This window comes from Monodon monoceros, unplaced genomic scaffold (genome assembly GCF_005190385.1).
Source record: "Monodon monoceros isolate NGI ecotype Baffin Bay Population unplaced genomic scaffold, NGI_Narwhal_1 Super_Scaffold_21, whole genome shotgun sequence".
In the NCBI taxonomy this organism is placed as follows: domain Eukaryota; kingdom Metazoa; phylum Chordata; class Mammalia; order Artiodactyla; family Monodontidae; genus Monodon; species Monodon monoceros.
In genome coordinates, this window is record NW_021703778.1 from 150,108,683 (window position 1) to 150,126,098 (window position 17,416).

Genomic DNA, 17,416 nt, shown 5'->3' on the forward strand with positions numbered 1-17,416 from the left:
GCATACTTATATACATATTGCACTAAAATCTCACTAGTTGGGACATGGTGATTGACAGGGAAGCACTGTTTTAGGAAGCCCGGTGTGTAGTGTAGTGTGGGCAAGGAAACTCTTCTTATTGATCCCTTTGTCACTGATCAGTTGTATTTAATGTCAGGAAGGGAAGTTGGTACAGATTTAGAAAATAACCTTGTTTCTTTGTCAACTGAGATGGGTAACTCATTGAATCAGTAGTCATTTATGACAGCCAACAGTGTGCCGGGACATAGAGGTGAGTGACCCAGGCAGGGTCCCTGACCTCACGGAACATCACAGCACAGTGTGATAATACTACCACTGAGGTATCAAGGGCTGAGAACACTTGAAGAAGGAGCAGCTGACTTAGAATAGACCTCACAAAGGCTGCCTGGAGGAGGCGGGGCTTGAACTGTGTTGTGAAGGGTGAGCAGAGCACAGATAGACAAGGGGGAGAGGGAGAGGAGTTCCAGGAAAAGGGCTGAGCACATGGAGGCAGGTAGCCATGTGCAGTATCTGGGGGGCTGTGGGTGGATGGGGACTGCAGGCACTAAGGCTGCTTTGGGGGGAGTGACTGGGGATGAGGCTGCAGGGCACAGCGGGGGCCAGATCACAAAGAAGTCAGACCATGACGGCTTTGAACAGCTCAGTTAGGAGTGGAGGTTCATCCTGAAATTGATGACTGGAGGCTTTGATCGACTTACGGGAGGAGGATGACACGGTCATCTCTCGACCTGGAAAGATCACTCTGGTTGTGATTTGTAGGAGGGAGTGGTTAAGGACAGGATGGAGGCAGGGAGAGGTCAGGAGATAATCTCAGTGAAAAGGGGTGAGATGGCACATGCGAAAGTAAACTTTAATAAGTCAAGATTGTAATGGAAGATGCTATTAATTAAACTGACTGTGTATGAGGATGGTACAGTAAGCCAGGCCCTGGGAAAAGCAGTCAGACTGCTTTCAACTTTGGGGTGAAAAAAGGAAATGAGTAGAAGATGATAAAACTAGGCTCTGTGATATTCCTATATTTTATAGGGAGACAGTACAACTTAATGGTTAAGTACTAGAGCTTTGAAGTGTGACAGACTTGGATTTGATTCCGGGCTTGGCCTCTTACCAGGTGTATGACCTTGGGCATGTTATTGACCCTCAGTTTTCTCATCTGTTGAGTGGGGTAATACCAACACGTGACTCAAAGGGTTCTTGTGAGAATTCAGTGAGAATGTACATGTTAAGAACTTTTTAGTACCTAGTAAATGCTGAGTAAATGGCCACTTTCTTATTTTTGTAATTTGTAATTAAAAGCCAGAAATGTAGTAGAAAAGGCATGGCACAGGTGTTTATGGGTTTTGAGTTGACAGGAAACTAAGCTGTAGTCTCCTCCTGACAGCTAGTGCACAATTTTCAGGGCTCTTGGAAAAGATCTGTGTCATAAGCAAATTCATGCATGATACCAGTAAAACTGGGGATCCCCAGAGAAGTGAATTCACAGCCCTGTTTACCTTCCACTGTGTAACAGGACGAGAGAGAGAGAGAGAGAGAGAGAGAGAGAGAGAGATTATGGAAGGGAGAATTATATTTGGGAAGACGAAGAGATTGGTCTAACTTCTTAGCCTTTCTAAGCCTCATTTAAAAATGATGTTCAACTGCAAGCTGACAGCTTGTGTAACTAGCATGCAGAAATATATATATATATATTTTGCGGTACGCGGGCCTCTCACTGTTGTGGCCTCTCCCATTGCGGAGCACAGGCTCCAGATGCGCAGGCTCAGCGGCCATGGCTCACAGGCCCAGCCTCTCCGCGGCATGTGGGATCCTCCTGGACCGGGGCACAAACCCGTGTCCCTTGCATCGGCAGGCGGACTCTCAGCCACTGTGCCACCAGGGAAGCCCCCAGAAATATTTTTCAAAGTTGGGCCAACACTTAAAAATTGGAGATTTTACTCAAAAATAGAGATTCCTGGATTCTGTTTAAAAAAATCAGAGGATCTGGCCAACCAGGTTCCTTCTCCTCCAAGGGCACAAGGGCTGCTGCTCCTCTTGGGTGAAGAGTCAGTTTTCCAGTTCTCTCCAGGCCCATCACTCCGGGGTCTGTGCTAGTCACTTATGACGGCCTCACTTCTCTTACATGTAACTGGACTGATGCAGTGGTTTCTAAAGTCCTACATAAATTTACAAATCCATAATTCTGTGAAAAAATAAATATGTTCTAGAAAAAAATATACGGATTGGGCAGAGCCCAGGTATGAATGTCCTTTGTGAAATTGGTTTCTCTATTCTGAATGCTGAACATTCAGAGGTCTAAAGCCATTCCCTAGGGTTGGCAGCAGGGTGGAGGTGAAGCAGTGTGGAGGCCGGGGAGTGTGGGGGAGAAGAGGGTGGAGTAAGGAGAAGAGGTCTGTGATGATCTCAGGACCCCAGTCTACTGTGCTCCTGCAGAGTCTGAGTTGAGAGGCAGTGTGGAGGAGGGTCTGCTGGGTAGGGCCACTGGAATATAGATTGTGTTTGCGAAGTGGCTGATCTATCAGGTGCAAGCGGAGCACAAACAGCTCTGTGCTGTCCTTCCTTCTGTCACAGTCCCCTGGCCCTCCTCTCTTTCCCCCTCTGACACCCCATCCCCTGGCAGCATTTGCCGCCCCCCTCCACCTGACTCTCCCACGCTTTCCTGGCAGGTTCACCAAGAAACAACCGGGTCTCCATGGCAACGTGAAGACAGCTGAAAAATGGCAGCTAAATGCAGCTGCCCCTCATTTAATATCGACTCTGGCACTGACAGAACAGATAATGGGCAATAACACACCATTATGTTGTGGGAAAATGAAATGCTTCAGCAGAAGGCTGTCATGCTGGGGGGATTTATTTGTTACTGTACCAGCCCAGATTTCTCTTTACTTCCCTTCCTTTCTTTTTATTCCTCCTTTCTCATGGCAGAGTTTTTTTTTTTCTCTCTTCCTCATTTCTTTCTCATTCCTCTCTTCTATAGCTTCTCTTTTTGTACTTCTTCTTTGCATTTTCCCTCCTTTTCTTCCCTCTCTGAATCACTTATGAGTATATATGAAAGCATACATATATAATAGTAATAGCAATTACCTGCATAATGACTTACAAGTTACAAAAATGTTCAAGTATGTCTTCTTTTTTCATTTGGACGATGAGACAACTGTGTGAGATGAGTAAGGCTCGGTTACTGATACTTATTTTACAGATTTTAAAAAGGGCTCAGAGAAGTTGAACGATTTGCCCAGGGTCAGGTAAGCATGGTAAATGTCAGAACCTTCATTCCAACCCAGATTTCCTGGCCTGTAAAGAGGGTTCTTTCCTCTTTACTTAGTGGAAACTTGAGAGTTACCAGTCCCTACTCACTTTATCAGGGTCCTGTTTCTAACTGAGTAATCCTCAGCCCCAGAACAAGGCCCCCAGGCTTTGGGACTTAGAAGGAAGGTCTTTAGATCTTTGCTTTAACAGCCTCTTGCAGATCCTGCCTTGGGTTGTTGATAAGTGTGGATTTATGTTTGTTTTTATTTTTTTAAATCCAATACACGTCTATCTGCTTATTACCTATCATTGTATCATTGTGTAATCACATAATCTTGGCACACAGAAGGGACACAGTGTACTCTCTGAATTGAAAATGGGGGCATTTTGGTGGGTGTCAGCTTTCCCTTTTGCCAAAAGACCACACAGTACATTGAGAACCAACGGGCATCACTGATGGGCTTGGAGCCCTCCTCTAAGCTGTTGCCATTGATTAAGATTTCTTTCTTAGACCTTCTTGGTTGGATCTACATACAGCTCCTGTCTTGTCTTTTTTGAAAAATTAATTAATTAATTAATTTATTTTTGGCTGCCTTGGGTCTTTGTTGCTGCCCGCGGGCTTTCTCTAGTTGCAGCAAGCGGGGGCTACTCTTCGTCCCGTCTTGTCTTGAATATTATCTAGTGGACTCTAAAGTATAGAGAGATCTGGGATCAAGTTCCTGAGTTCATTTGGTCTTGGGAGGTTTACAAATAAAACAAGAATGGATATTTGAATTATGTTTTCATTTCTGGTAATGGTGGATGAGGAAAGAACTGAGTAACATAAAATGTATACGGACATCTAGAGGAGGTACAGTGTATGTAATAAATATAGTGGCTTTTTAATCCTAGGAAAGAAGGCTTTGTGCTGATAAAGAGAGCAATGCTTGTATTTCACAGCAGGGGTTTTTAACCTAGGATCTCTGAACTCCTTAAAAACGTATGCAAAATTTTGTATGGACACGGTGGTACAGTGTAGTGGTTCAACCCACCAGCTTTGGCAATACCAACGTCTTTGCTTTGCCACTTGTCAGGTCTGTAGCTTTGGAAAAGTTACCCTCATGAGGTGTAGAATTTTTCAACTTGTCTGTGACTCAAACAAGAATTGCTGTTTTGTATTGTTCCTCTTCTGTCTTTCTGTCTGTGATGTTTTCTTTTTCTTTCTTTCTTTTTTTTTTGAATTCCTGCACGCTGAAACTCTTCTTGCAGATTCTATTCTCTGGAAGGCAGACCCATTTTTAGCTGTGGAAATTCAAATAGGCCTCTGGAAAAATGCTCTCCAGGTGGGTGAGGAAGCTAAGGAAATCAGGCTGCTAAAATTATGGACAGTCTCTGGTTGCTGCTGCTTAGTTTCAGTGCCTGTGCAGTTATATACTGTGGATGGTTCCTTAGAGTGAAATGAACCTTCATGGCATGTCATGCAATCATGGAATGTTAGAACTGGCAGGAGACAGAGATTTTTCCACTGCTACGGTCTCTCTGTCCAAGTCCTCACTGCATGTAAAGCAACTCCTTGGCCAAAGGCTTTCTTTGCTAACCAACCCCCTTGCTATATTGTCTCTCTGCCCCCTTTAATTTGCTTGATTGCTTTAAGTTCTTAAGTGGATTAATGCCATCATTCACCTAAGGGTGTATAATCTAAAAATAGAAAACATTCAGTATTTATACTACTTTAGTAGCTGTATTTTCTTTTTAAAAAGCAAACTTGGCTGGCTCATAAGATGAGTGCTTTGAGGATTGAGAAATATTTGTAAATGTTTTATTTTGATAAATTTTAAAATTAGATTTTAGCATTTAGAAGACTGTTTAGAAATTGCCCCATTATCAGATTTTGTTGTTGTTCATTATTCAAAGAAATGTAAGAATAATAAGCCCTTTCTCCAACTGTTGGAATTTTGGAACCTCCAAGACAATTGCAAATCTAAAGTTAACAAGAGAGAAGGGTGTGCAGCCTTATACCAGAGGAAGAGTTGTCTCATGGCCCATGAACTTTCTTCCATAGGAAAGGCATGTGACTAGCCAGAAAACTTAAGACTTAGTTTTTATATCAGGCAGATGAGCCAAGAGCTGGGCTAGAGACAGCAAGTAGAATTAGTGGAGAATGTTGGAAGTAGTCAAACATGCTGTGAGGTGAGAGGGCAGCAGCAGGGACAGAAGTTCACCCAAGGGAGGCCAGAGAAGGAAATCCTAACAGACTAGCTCAGGAGACCAGATCTTTTAGGGCTTAAGCAAGAGCCTCAAGAGAACGCAGGAGAATCGAATGTACTCTTAAACCAGAAAAGCATGCTCAGACATCACAGAGGACTCAACATTTCTTAGGGAACTAACATTTCTTAGTAGCATCATTAAAGCATCGGTGAAATAACTGATGTTCATCAAGATCATAAAATACTAGACTCTTTGGGTTGGATGGATCTTAGACATCATCTAGCTCTGGGCTACTCAAAGTGCTTCCTACAGATCAGTGCTGTCCAAGACTATTACTCATCCATAAGAATAAAATATGGAAACTGAGGGCTTCCCTGGTGGCGCAGTGGTTGAGAGTCCGCCTGCCGATGCAGGGGACATGGGTTCGTGCACCGGTCCGGGAAGATCCCACATGCCGTGGAGTGGCTGGGCCCGTGAGCCATGGCCGCTGAGCCTGCGTGTCCGGAGCCTGTGCTCCGCAATGGGAGAGGCCACAACAGTGAGAGGCCCACGTACCGCAAAAAAAAAGGAAACTGAGAGGACCATTGAGACACTTTGACAGCATCTCCATTTTGGGGCACATCCAGGTCAGTGGACTGGTCTCATTGAACAGGGTGTCAAACAGTGCATTATTTTCAAACTCACCTGGTGAGTCACATGTGGCATGAGCTACTAGTTCTTTGCTGTAGGGCCATGTATTGGCCTGGACTGATTGAAAATTTAAGAAACAAACAAAAACCAAAATTGGCTCCTCACCACAAACACTTGGCAAATCCATGATCTAGTTAAAGAACCTTGTTTTAGGGCTTCCCTGGTGGCGCAGTGGTTGAGAGTCCGCCTGCCGATGCAGGGAACAAGGGTTCGTGCCCCGGTCCAGGAAGATCCCACATGCCGCGGAGCGGCTGGGCCCGTGAGCCATGCCCTCTGAGCCTGTGCTTCGGGAGCCTGTGCTCCGCAACGGGAGAGGCCACAACAGTGAGAGGCCTGTGTACTGCAAAAAAAAAAAAAAAAAGAACCTTGTTTAACATATGAGAAGATAGAGGATTTATCTAACAAAGTCTAGAAAAGATAGTGGCAGAACCACAATAATACTGTACCAACAATTTTTTTTAATTAAGAAAACTATGCCCAACATACTCTGTTTTCTAACACAAGGAAAGCATGCAATACATTTTAGAAATATTTCATTAAAAATATTAAACATTTGAAGTCTTTGGGCTTTTAAAGGTTTACTCTTTTCTCTGCAGAGTCCACATTTCAAGTGAGGTTTTGCTCTGTATATAGACACAACTGTATCACCCTACAGAAAACATATTTTACACTCAAAGTTTTGTTGCTCTCTGGAGGCATTACTTTATTTCTGGGAATTCTTAAAGAATATAGGGTCATGCTAAATGGCAATTTTATGGGTCAGTTTTGCCCAAGGCACTCTTTAATAGTGAACTAGGTACTGAAAGAACTTTTGTGGGCCCTTCTGATGCAATTTAGGGCACTATTGTGATAATAGTCTAGATGGGGGCTCCACAACTAATGGAATGCTAGGGGCCTCAAAGCATGTCTAAGCCTCCTTCAGTGCCCAGTTTATTCCACTGAATGGTGTGGGCCCAGGTAGAGCAGAGCCTAGATGTGCCCTTTGGACATCCCTGTACCCACTTCCATGAGGTTCATGGACAGATAAAGCAACAAATGTTTGGACACTTCTTCCACTGCCCTGCTTAGGTTAGACTGGTTTTCTCTTACGGGTTGAGGTTTTGAACCAGCTGGAAGTAGAGACTATCATGGTCATCACAACACCACACCTGTTTTACAGGTGAGATAATAAGAGTATCTCACCTGTAAAACATTACACTTTTATCTCATTCGGTCCTCACCATAACCCTGTAGAATTGGCAAGACAACTACTATTAGATCCTTTGTTTTAAGGAAGGACAATAAAGGCCTCAAAGAGATGAACAGATGCTGATTTTATCCCCCAATTAAAACTCAAATCCACCCACATGTGTCCTTCTCCATTGTCACTCTCCGATTCTACACCTAGCAACAGTCTCCTTGCTTTACTCTTAGACCTTCCAATTGATTATTTACATAAATGTCAGAGAGCTTTTTTTAAAAGTATAAATCATATAATATCACTATAAGCTTGAAATCCTTTCATGGTTCCTATTGTTGTTTTTCTTTTTTTTTTATTTTTTTTTTTTGCGGTACGCGGGCCTCTCACTGTTGTGGCCTGTCCCGTTACGGAGCACAGGCTCCGGATGCGCAGGCTCAGCCGCCATGGCTCACGGGCCCAGCCGCTCCGCAGCATATGGGATCTTCCCGGGCCAGGGCACGAACCCGTGTCCCTTGCATCGGCAGGCAGACTCTCAACCACTGTGCCACCAGGGAAGCCCCCTATTGTCTTTTTAGATTAAAGTCCAAACTTTGTGGCAAGGTTTGCAAAGCCCACCACGATCTAGCACTTGACCACCTTTGCAACCTCATCTTATGCTGCTCTCCCCTTACTCTTGATCCATTGACCCCAACAGCTTTCAGACTCATCAGGCTCTTGCCCTTGCCAGTCTCTCCTTCCCCATTCTCCCAATGGCTAACTTGTGGTCATTTGCAGGCTTCAGTTTTAATTCCGCTTCCTCAGGAGGACATCCCTGAATCTTCGGTCTAAATGAGCCCCTCCCATTTTCTCTTTGCTATTATACCAGCCTGACCTTGTCTTCACAGAGCTTGACACAGTTCAGTTATGTTCGCCTGTGGGCCTCTTTGTTTGAGGGCTGTCTCCCTCACCTGACTGCAAGGTTGATGAGGACAAGATCCAGGGAAACTTGGTTTACCATGACTGTTCAGCACATAGCTCACTGCCTGCCTCAGAGCCGGACTGCTATACATATTTGTTAAATAAAAAGCGGGGGTGGGGGGTGATGATGGGCCGAAGAAGGCACAGATGGGCAAGAGTAGTGTGAGGCAGTGCCACTCTGCCTCTGAAATAATTCCTAATTCCCTTTGGTTTTGTTCTTACTTAAGACACGACCAAGGGTTCCCGGCAGAGCATGCAGCTAGACACGAAGTGGGAGCTTAGTACACGTTTGAATACATGAACCAGTGTGTAATGAAAGAATGAATGGTATGTATGCATCAGAACAGATTCCCCTGCTGGGCTTTCTTTATGAAGATGGTGTTAGAATGTCACTGTCCCCAAGTTGCACTATCGTCTTCCCTGCTTTCAGTGGACTAGAGACCCCCCTCCCCTGCACCCACTGCTGCACTTGAACCAGATGGCCTCTGACCTATCATTTTCCCTTTCTCTTGCCACTGCAGAAGTCTGTTCTGAGTGAGGAAGCAGCTTGGTTATAAAACAAAAGCTCTGATTTTTTTTTTTTTTCCTGAAAAATACCATCAGGACGAAGGGTATGATTAATACACATAATTGAAATAAATGGCAGCTAACTGCAGAAAACCATCTCCCAGCTGTTGGAGGAAGGAAATTGCTGACAGCCGGTTCCCATTGAGTGGCTACCAAAGGAGAGGGGCCCATAGGAGCAGGAGAGGCTACACATCACCATCCCGCAGTGCTCCAGGGCTGCTGCTTTTTTTTTTTACATCTTTATTGGAGTATAATTGCTTTACAATGGTGTGTTAGTTTCTGCTTTATAACAAAGTGAATCAGTTATACATACACATATGTTCCCATATCTCTTCCCTCTTGCGTCTCCCTCCCTCCCACCCTCCCTATCCCACCCCTCTAGGTGGTCACAAAGCACCAAGCTGATCTCCCTGTGCTATGCGGCTGCTTCCCACTAGCTATCTACCTTACGTTTGTTAGTGTATATATGTCCATGCCACTCTCTCACTTTGTCACAGCTTACCCTTCCCCCTCCCCATATCCTCAAGTCCATTCTCTAGTAGGTCTGTGTCTTTATTTCTGTCTTACCCCTAGGTTCTTCATGACATTTTTTTCCCTTAGATTCCATATATATGTGTTAGCATACAATATTTGTATTTCTCTTTCTGACTTACTTCACTCTGTATGACAGACTCTAGGTCCATCCACCTCACTACAAATAACTCAATTTTGTTTCTTTTTATGGCTGAGTAACATTCCATTGTATATATGTGCCATATCTTCTTTATCCATTCATCCAATGATGGACACTTAGGTTGTTTCCATCTCCTGGCTATTGTAAATAGAGCTGCAATGAACATTTTGGTACATGACTCTTTTTGAATTATGGTTTTCTCAGGGTATATGCCCAGTAATGGGATTGCTGGGTCATATGGTAGTTCTGTTTGTAGTTTTTTAAGGAACCTCCATACTGTTCTCCATAGTGGCTGTATGAATTCACATTCCCACCAGCAGTGCAAGAGGGTTCCCTTTTCTCCACACCCTCTTCAGCATTTATTGTTTGTAGATTTTTTGATGATGGCCATTCTGACCAGTGTGAGATGATGTCGCATTGTAGTTTTGATTTGCATTTCTCTAATGATTAATGGTGTTGAGCATTCTTTCATGTGTTTATTGCCAGTCTGTATATCTTCTTTGGAGAAATCTCTATTTAGGTCTTCTGCCCGTTTTTGGATTGGGTTGTTTGTTTTTTTGTTATTGAGCTGCACGAGCTGCTTGTAAATTTTGGAGATTAATCCTTTGTCAGTTGCTTCATTTGCAAATATTTTCTCCCATTCTGAGGGTTGTCTTTTGGTCTTGTTTATGGTTTCCTTTGCTGTGCAAAAGCTTTGAAGTTTCATTAGGTCCCATTTGTTTATTTTTGTTTTTATTTCCATTTCTCTAGGAGGTGGGTCAAAAAGAATCTTGCTGTGATTGATGTCATAGAGTGTTCTGCCTATGTTTTCCTCTAAGAGTTTGATAGTTTCTGGCCTTACATTTAGGTCTTTAATCCATTTTGAGCTTATTTTTGTGGCTGCTGCTTTTGCCATATCACCATCCCGCAGTGCTCCAGGGCTGCTGCTTTTGCCAGAGATGCCCTGAGGGCTCTGTCTCATGTGTGAGCTTCTCCATCAAATTGTAGTGTCATTGGTTTTTAGGGCTGGGGCTTGGAGCTGGGCTTTCTATGTCTGGGGATGACTTGGCAGTAGGTATCTCTGTCCTGCAGAATGGGCTTTTAGAATTCTTCTGTCGCCGGCAGCATTACTGCAAACCCCAGGCTGAATCTCCTTATAAGGAGACAAATGCTTCTTGACCTGTTTCATTACCTTCTTCTCCCCTTTCCTTGTTCATCCATCCTATGCCAGTGGGATGGGGAGAGCAGTGGGGAGGAAGAAGATCTGGATTCTTGCTATGAGTCTGCTCTGTGATCCTGACAGACCTTTCACCTTCCTAGGCCTTAGTCTGCTCAGTCTATGTAATATGAGATATAAGACTGGAAGATTTCTGTCCTCTCAGTTCTACTTAGATATACTTACAAATTATAAATGTATATACATTACATTCATCTATCTATCTATCTATCTAGATATTTCTCTCCTACTGCCCTTCTTCTCAGCCCACTGTTTTACATTCAGCACCCCAAAAGTTATATGGCCCTTGTGACAGTGTTAATATGTGTCTGGCTAAACTAGTACCTAGATCAGGTGAAGGACTTTATGAACACATAAATCAGAAGACAAGAAACCTGAAGCTAGACATTCACCCAGCACACCCACACCATTATTACCAAGAATGTGAGTGCAGAACTCAGGCCTGTACATGCTGGGAAGTCAGCTGAAGGACAGTGTCAGCACACCCCAGCTTTGGAGTTCAAGGCACCGCAATTCCCATCCCTCTGGAAGATCGTGTGCTCTGTGAATGCTGACTCTGGAAGTGCACACTCTTAACATCAGGGCCTAGAGAATAGCTGGGAGAGAATGTTCTCCCAGAAGAGCTCTCCTTCGTGAGCTTCCTCCGTGTGCTCTATACTGTTTCGTCGTCTCTTTTTATCCTCAATCCAAGAAGTAACGCTCTCTTCTTTATATGAATAAGAAAACCGAGGATCAGGGAAATTAGCTGCTTTTATTCAAGGTTCCCCTGTTAGTTGCAGGCATCAGTAGTAACATTTTTTTAGTGCTTTGGTGCCAAAGAAGAAAAAACAATTTCTTTCTTCAAATAGAAGGGGACTTCTGGACGGGTTAAACGGGGAATATAGCATTATTAGAACTTCAGGAATTTTGCTTCTCTCTCTCTGCCCTCTGATTATCCTTGTGACTTTCATTTGTGATACCCTAATGCAGTGGCTGTGTTCTACCAGTCAATTTTGGAACCTTATATAATGGACCTTTAAACCCATTACTGTTGCAACCAAGATTATCTCCTTGAGGAATTCCATCAGGGAGGGAGGGCCATTATCCAGAAGCCAGAAGTCTTCACCTGCTGCCTGCATTTTCTGCAGAGCTCCTCCTCTACCTCAGTTGAGAGTCACAGGATGTTTGTGAGATCAAAAGCCATTGAGCATTGGGGAAAGGTCGAGGACCCCTGCCCTCTCGTCACACCTTTTCATATGGATGACCCTGCTTCTAAAATTATATTTTGAATTTTCCATTTATTCTCGCTGCTATGGACTGAACGTTTGTCCTTCTTCCCCCAATCCCTCAAATTCATATGTTGAAGCCCTAATGCCCAATATGATGGTGTTTGGAGGGACTTGCCTGGTGGTCCAGTGGTTAAGAATCCACCTTTCAACGCAGGGGACATGGGTTCAATCCCTGGTCGGGGAACTAAGATCCCACATACCGCAGGGCAACTAAGCCCGTGCATTGCAACTACTGAGCACGCGGGCCACAGCTAGAGAGAAGCCCACGAGCCACAGCAGGGGATCCCGCATGCCGCAGTGAAGATCCCGCATGCCGCAACTAAGACCAGATGCAGCCAAAAATAAATAAATGTTTTAAAAAATGATGGTATTCGGAGATGAGACCTTTGGGAGGGATCAGGTTTATACAGGGTCATGAGGGCAGAGCCCCTGTGGTGGGATGAGTACCTTAAAAGAAGAGGAAGAGAGCACACTTGCTTTCTCCATCATGTGAGGATACAGCAAGAAGATGGCCATCTGCAAACCTGGCCTTGATCTTGGACTTCCCAGCCTTTAGAACTGAGAGAAACAAGTGTCTGTTGTTTGATGCCACCCAGTCTATGGTATTTTGTTATAGCAGCCCACGCTGACTAACACTTGCCTTGTAGGTGAAATAGGGCTAGGAGATATCTTACAGGCATGGGATTTCTTATTTTTATTCTCTTGGGAATCAGTTAGCAAGTTGGCATACTGGTGGTAGGGCCTGAAGAAAGGAGTAAAACACCAAGTGCATTTGAAACAATTCCAACTTTGAGACACTTTTTATCATTTCAGACAAATGCAGATAGAATGTTTACCCTGGCCCTTTACGTAATATTTGGATAGCACAGTTCTTAGCTGCATGCAGATAATGTGTTAGATGGCTAGAAAAATAACCTGCTTGAACTGCTTCTGATTTATTCCCCCTCCCTCTCATGTCTCTGTTCACAATAAGCACGTCAATGTAGAGCAGCTAGAAAATGAACACTTCTTTATGAGAGGTACAGGTGGGTTCTGGTGGATGCCCCTGCATCTCAGAATAGCAGATATGGCAGAAGGGGGAATCACTGAAAAATCAGGCCCACCCTTTCCCAGGGTGGATGGTGGTGGTGTTTTCTGGTGTCTGGGAATCAGAATATGGAGGAAGAGGAGAGGACTGTCTTAGTTTATGGTTGGAGATCACACTGAAAGCCAAGTGAGATGATGATTTGTCAAGTGGCTACTGTATGCCAGGCTCTGCTCTAAATGCTTTACGTGTGTTCATTTGTATCTCACCACAACCCTAGGTGAGACTTGCTGTTATGATGTTATTACACCCATTTTATAGGTGTGGAAACGGAGGCTTAGAGAGTTTAAATAACCTCCCAAGTTCACATCGGTTAACCATGAGAATCAGGATAAGAACGTTCCTCAACTCTTTTCCTAAGAGTCTCCATCAGTTTGGGAAGGATTGTGATTCTGGAAGGTCTAATCTTTCTCTCAACTTCAGAAGGACCTGCCAGTATTTTAAAGGAATGTTTAATTCCTTTGAGTTATAAGCTGTCAGAGTAAGGAAGAACATGGGCTTGGATGGAGATTGAATCTGAATCATGTTCAGTCTAGTTCCTGAACTAGAAAGGCAGAGAACTAACAACATGTAGAGGAGATATGTTTTGGAGCCCTGTTTGCTCTTGCATTGTCCCCCAGTTATGTGAAGCACCTAGAAAAATTTCTTTCTGTTTTTCAGATGAGAAGCAGGAAGGAATAAGAGTTAGCATTTTCTTCTCCTTAATAAAATCCCTTAAGTGTTGACTTCACTAATTATGTATTTTCCTAATTTAGTTATGTTAAGCTAAAATTTACCTTTGAACATTGTGGGTTGGGGAGGATTTATGAAACAAAATGAGAAAATGGCTATTCTGTTCTGTGGGGTCGGGTCGGTAAATTAGTACCAATCCCAGCTACTTCAGAACAGTTATTTGTATTCAAGTAACAAGTGCACTAATTTCAAAAGAGTATCCATTTTTAAGTCTCTTGCAAGATTCTCACATACATATCGCAGAGCTCTTTCTTCCCTTATATCCTTGGAGATAATAAATGAGCATTTCTTTCAAAAAGCATTTGTTAATTTTTAAAATTCAGTCATACTGATCTTTCTTCCAATTAGGATGAATTAGTGAGATTTTATTCTGTTACATTGTGTGTAAGTACTGTTGTCCTCATTGGAATCATTAGCTTTTACCCCAATGCCGTCTGTTTTGGTTGATGCATTTGCTTACGTCTGTTATTTGGGATAGCATTTAGGAAGCTGGCACTTTTGAGTGAGGTGGACTGATCTCTGAAATGAATTTGGACATTTGGACACTTGTGACGGTGGGGTTGGCACTATACAGGTGGTAGACTCTTACAGATTTAAACACAGAGTTTATACTTACAGCCTATTAGTTCTAAAACATTGGTTCTCTGAGATGAGACCTTTCTGGTTGGCAATAAAATACTTCATTTTGTAATTTAAAGTTAAAAGGTGAAATGGGATGGAGCTGGGTCAATGCCCTATGGTCCTTCTGAATTAGTGATTACTTGGAAATCCCCACCCGCCAAGAGATCCCAGGTTGAACAACCTTTGAGATAGCATTCACTGCACTCAGTTCTTACCCAAGACAAAACCCTTGCGTGACTTAGGACAATGAACAGACATGTTTCAAAATGGTGATGGCACAAGTATTGAAAGGATACTTTGGTATATCTCATTCACTTTCTGTAGGCCTTTTGTTCTGTGATGGTTACTTTATCATGTAAAATTCAGCTGATATACCTTGTGGTCCTGCAGAAGCCTTTCACTGTGGCCAGAGGACATGCCTGGGAATCTGGGGCCTGGGAATTCCCTCAGAGGATTTTTCTCTCTTCCTTTTGGCCTCACAAAGTAATCTTGAGCTTTGGAAAAAAAATCCTAAGAGAACTGAACAGCCTTCTGCTGACTTCCCCACTCTCTTGGAGCTTATAAACAGCACAGCTTCTTAATGTGGTACAAGACGCCCTCCCCCCGCCCCTCCTCTCCCGTGAGTGCAGGATGATTTGGGTACAGAGTAAGGAAGGCGCTCGGGGTTATTAGCAAGTCCTCTTCTTCCCGCAAGGCCACGAGCTCACAAGATTTGTAGGAGAAATGTTCTGGATTGTGTATTTCTTGACCTTTACATATTTTCATCTTTTAAACTTTGCAAGGCAGAAGCTTTGTCTTAGAAATTGTTGTTCTTTTGTACTAAGATCCTTTGAAGTAACTGATATGACTTGTTTTAATATTTAAAGCGTGATTTTTCGTAGGCTGCTAATAGTGAGCATTACCGTTTATTAATTACTTACTAATGACCCCAGCACAGTGCTAAAGGCTTTCCATATATTATGTCATTTAGTCTCAACAACAAGCCTGTGACTTACAAGTTATTACTTTTTTCTGATTTGCTGATGATTTGCTGAGGCTTAAGGAAGTTAAGTAATTTGCTGAAAAATCAGATGACTTCTAAGGAAAGGTGGGATTCTGTCTGACTCCAAAGCTTGAGCAGTGTTTCAGCGCTGCCTTTTTTTTTTTTAAAAAAATATTCTGTATGTTAACCCTATGTTTTCCTTATTACTGGGCTACAGAACTCAGATTTCATGAGAATTTGTGGTTCTGATCTCTCAAATTCTTCAGTAGCCTTGATTATTGACCCTTCTCTCTTTCCGGTAGAGAGGAAGAGTTGTTTTAAAATGGGTGTCTGTTTACTTAAGAAAGGCCTTTGGCTATCTCTAAAGTGTGGAAAATTCTTTTTGTCCACCATCATGTGAATACTCTCAAATGGTTAGTTGATTGTTTGCTGACATATTTTAGTCCCCCTCTCTTTATGCAGAGAGCATAAAGGACTGGCTATAGTAGATTCCATTTTCTACACTAGCACACATGCCCCTCACCGTGCAACTAGGGGAATAACAAGAACATGATTGGAAAGGAGGTTCATGGTTATAGGGCTGGACACCCAGTGGGCATATAATGAATCCTTGATTATATTGTGCCCTCTCCTTGGCTTTCGGCCCATGTAGATTTTCTCTGGGCTGTAGCTGAGAGCTGACACCTGCAGATTTGTTTGCTTTACATATGTAGCTAATAGTCAAAATGCTTTCTCCACCTCACATGGAGGCAGGGCAAGCATTATGCACAGTCAGCAGTGACAGTTGCTAGGAGATGGGATTTGAGGGACTCCATGGAATTACCCCAACCAAAAACAAAATAGTCCTTCCGAAGCCTGAAATATCCCAACTGGGGCTTGATTCCATTGGATTGAGCAATGCACCTTTGTAAAATGCAAATTTTTCTCACATGGAGGGGTAACTGTTATGTTCCTAACATAATATTATAATCTTTGGTGCCCCCAAAGGATATTAAATCTAATAAGTAAGATGCATTACACTTTGTCAAGGAAGGTTAGGGTTGTGTTCTTGTTTTTTGTTTGATTTATTTGTTTTACAGTTTAGCCTTTGATTGATAGGACACCAGGGATGCCAATATCCCATGCCAAAGGAAAGTCACTGGCAACCTCCTTGCTCTTTCCAGGGAGGCAAGCACCTTTTCCACTTAGCCTGGATTGCCTGCATCTGGGAAGGACTCAGACAAAGAAGACCCTACATGCAGGAGATGAAGGGAGACTTTCTTACCTCCAGAGCTGCAGGATACAGTTTATTCCCCCACAGGAAGTGAAGCAGGAATGATTCTTGGCATGATTCTTGGCCATAGCTTTAGAACTTCCTCAAGCCTGAATCCCTGGGAGGCTGAAGTAGGCTTTGAGGCTTCAGATGAGGCATCAAGCGATTGATCTCACTCCATGTGTGCATGAGGCTTGAGGTTACCCGGTGAGGCAGTACAGGGCGGGGGTAAAGAGTGGAGGCTTTTGGGTCAGCAGAACCTGGTTTTGAGCCCTAATGCTTCCTCTTACCAACTGAGCCACCAAAGACAGATTACAAAGCCTCAACCCTCATGTCTATAGAACAAAGACTGTGAGAGCGCTTGCCCCTCAGGGTTGTGATAGACCAGAGAAGGAGGTGAGCGTGGCGCTCAGCGCATGGCCAGACCTCCAGAACCAGTTGCTGCCATTATTATTAAACAGTGAAAAGCTAAGTATAAGGGAACAAATCACTTGGAGTTACTGCACCTGGGGAACCACTTAGACCGCCCCCCCCCCAGGAAAAGGAACTTGACCTCCAGAAACACTCAACTTTTCTCAGATTCACTTCCCTTGGTATAGCTTGTTAGATGGGGAATTCTAACCATAGTGTGTAGGTTTCCTTCACTTCTCTAACCAGGGGGGTCACCCTGTCTGCGTAGTTCATGTCTGTTCAGTATGGACAGAGAAATGAAATGCATCTTTCACAAGTCTGCAGAAAAC

At 43.4% G+C, this 17,416-nt stretch overlaps 1 protein-coding gene across 19 annotated transcripts in view; it reads left to right on the forward strand.

The window, feature by feature from the left end:
* NRXN3 (neurexin 3) overlaps positions 1–17,416 on the forward strand; it is a 1,692,180-nt gene that overhangs the window by 440,386 nt on the left and 1,234,378 nt on the right. The window lies entirely within an intron of this gene.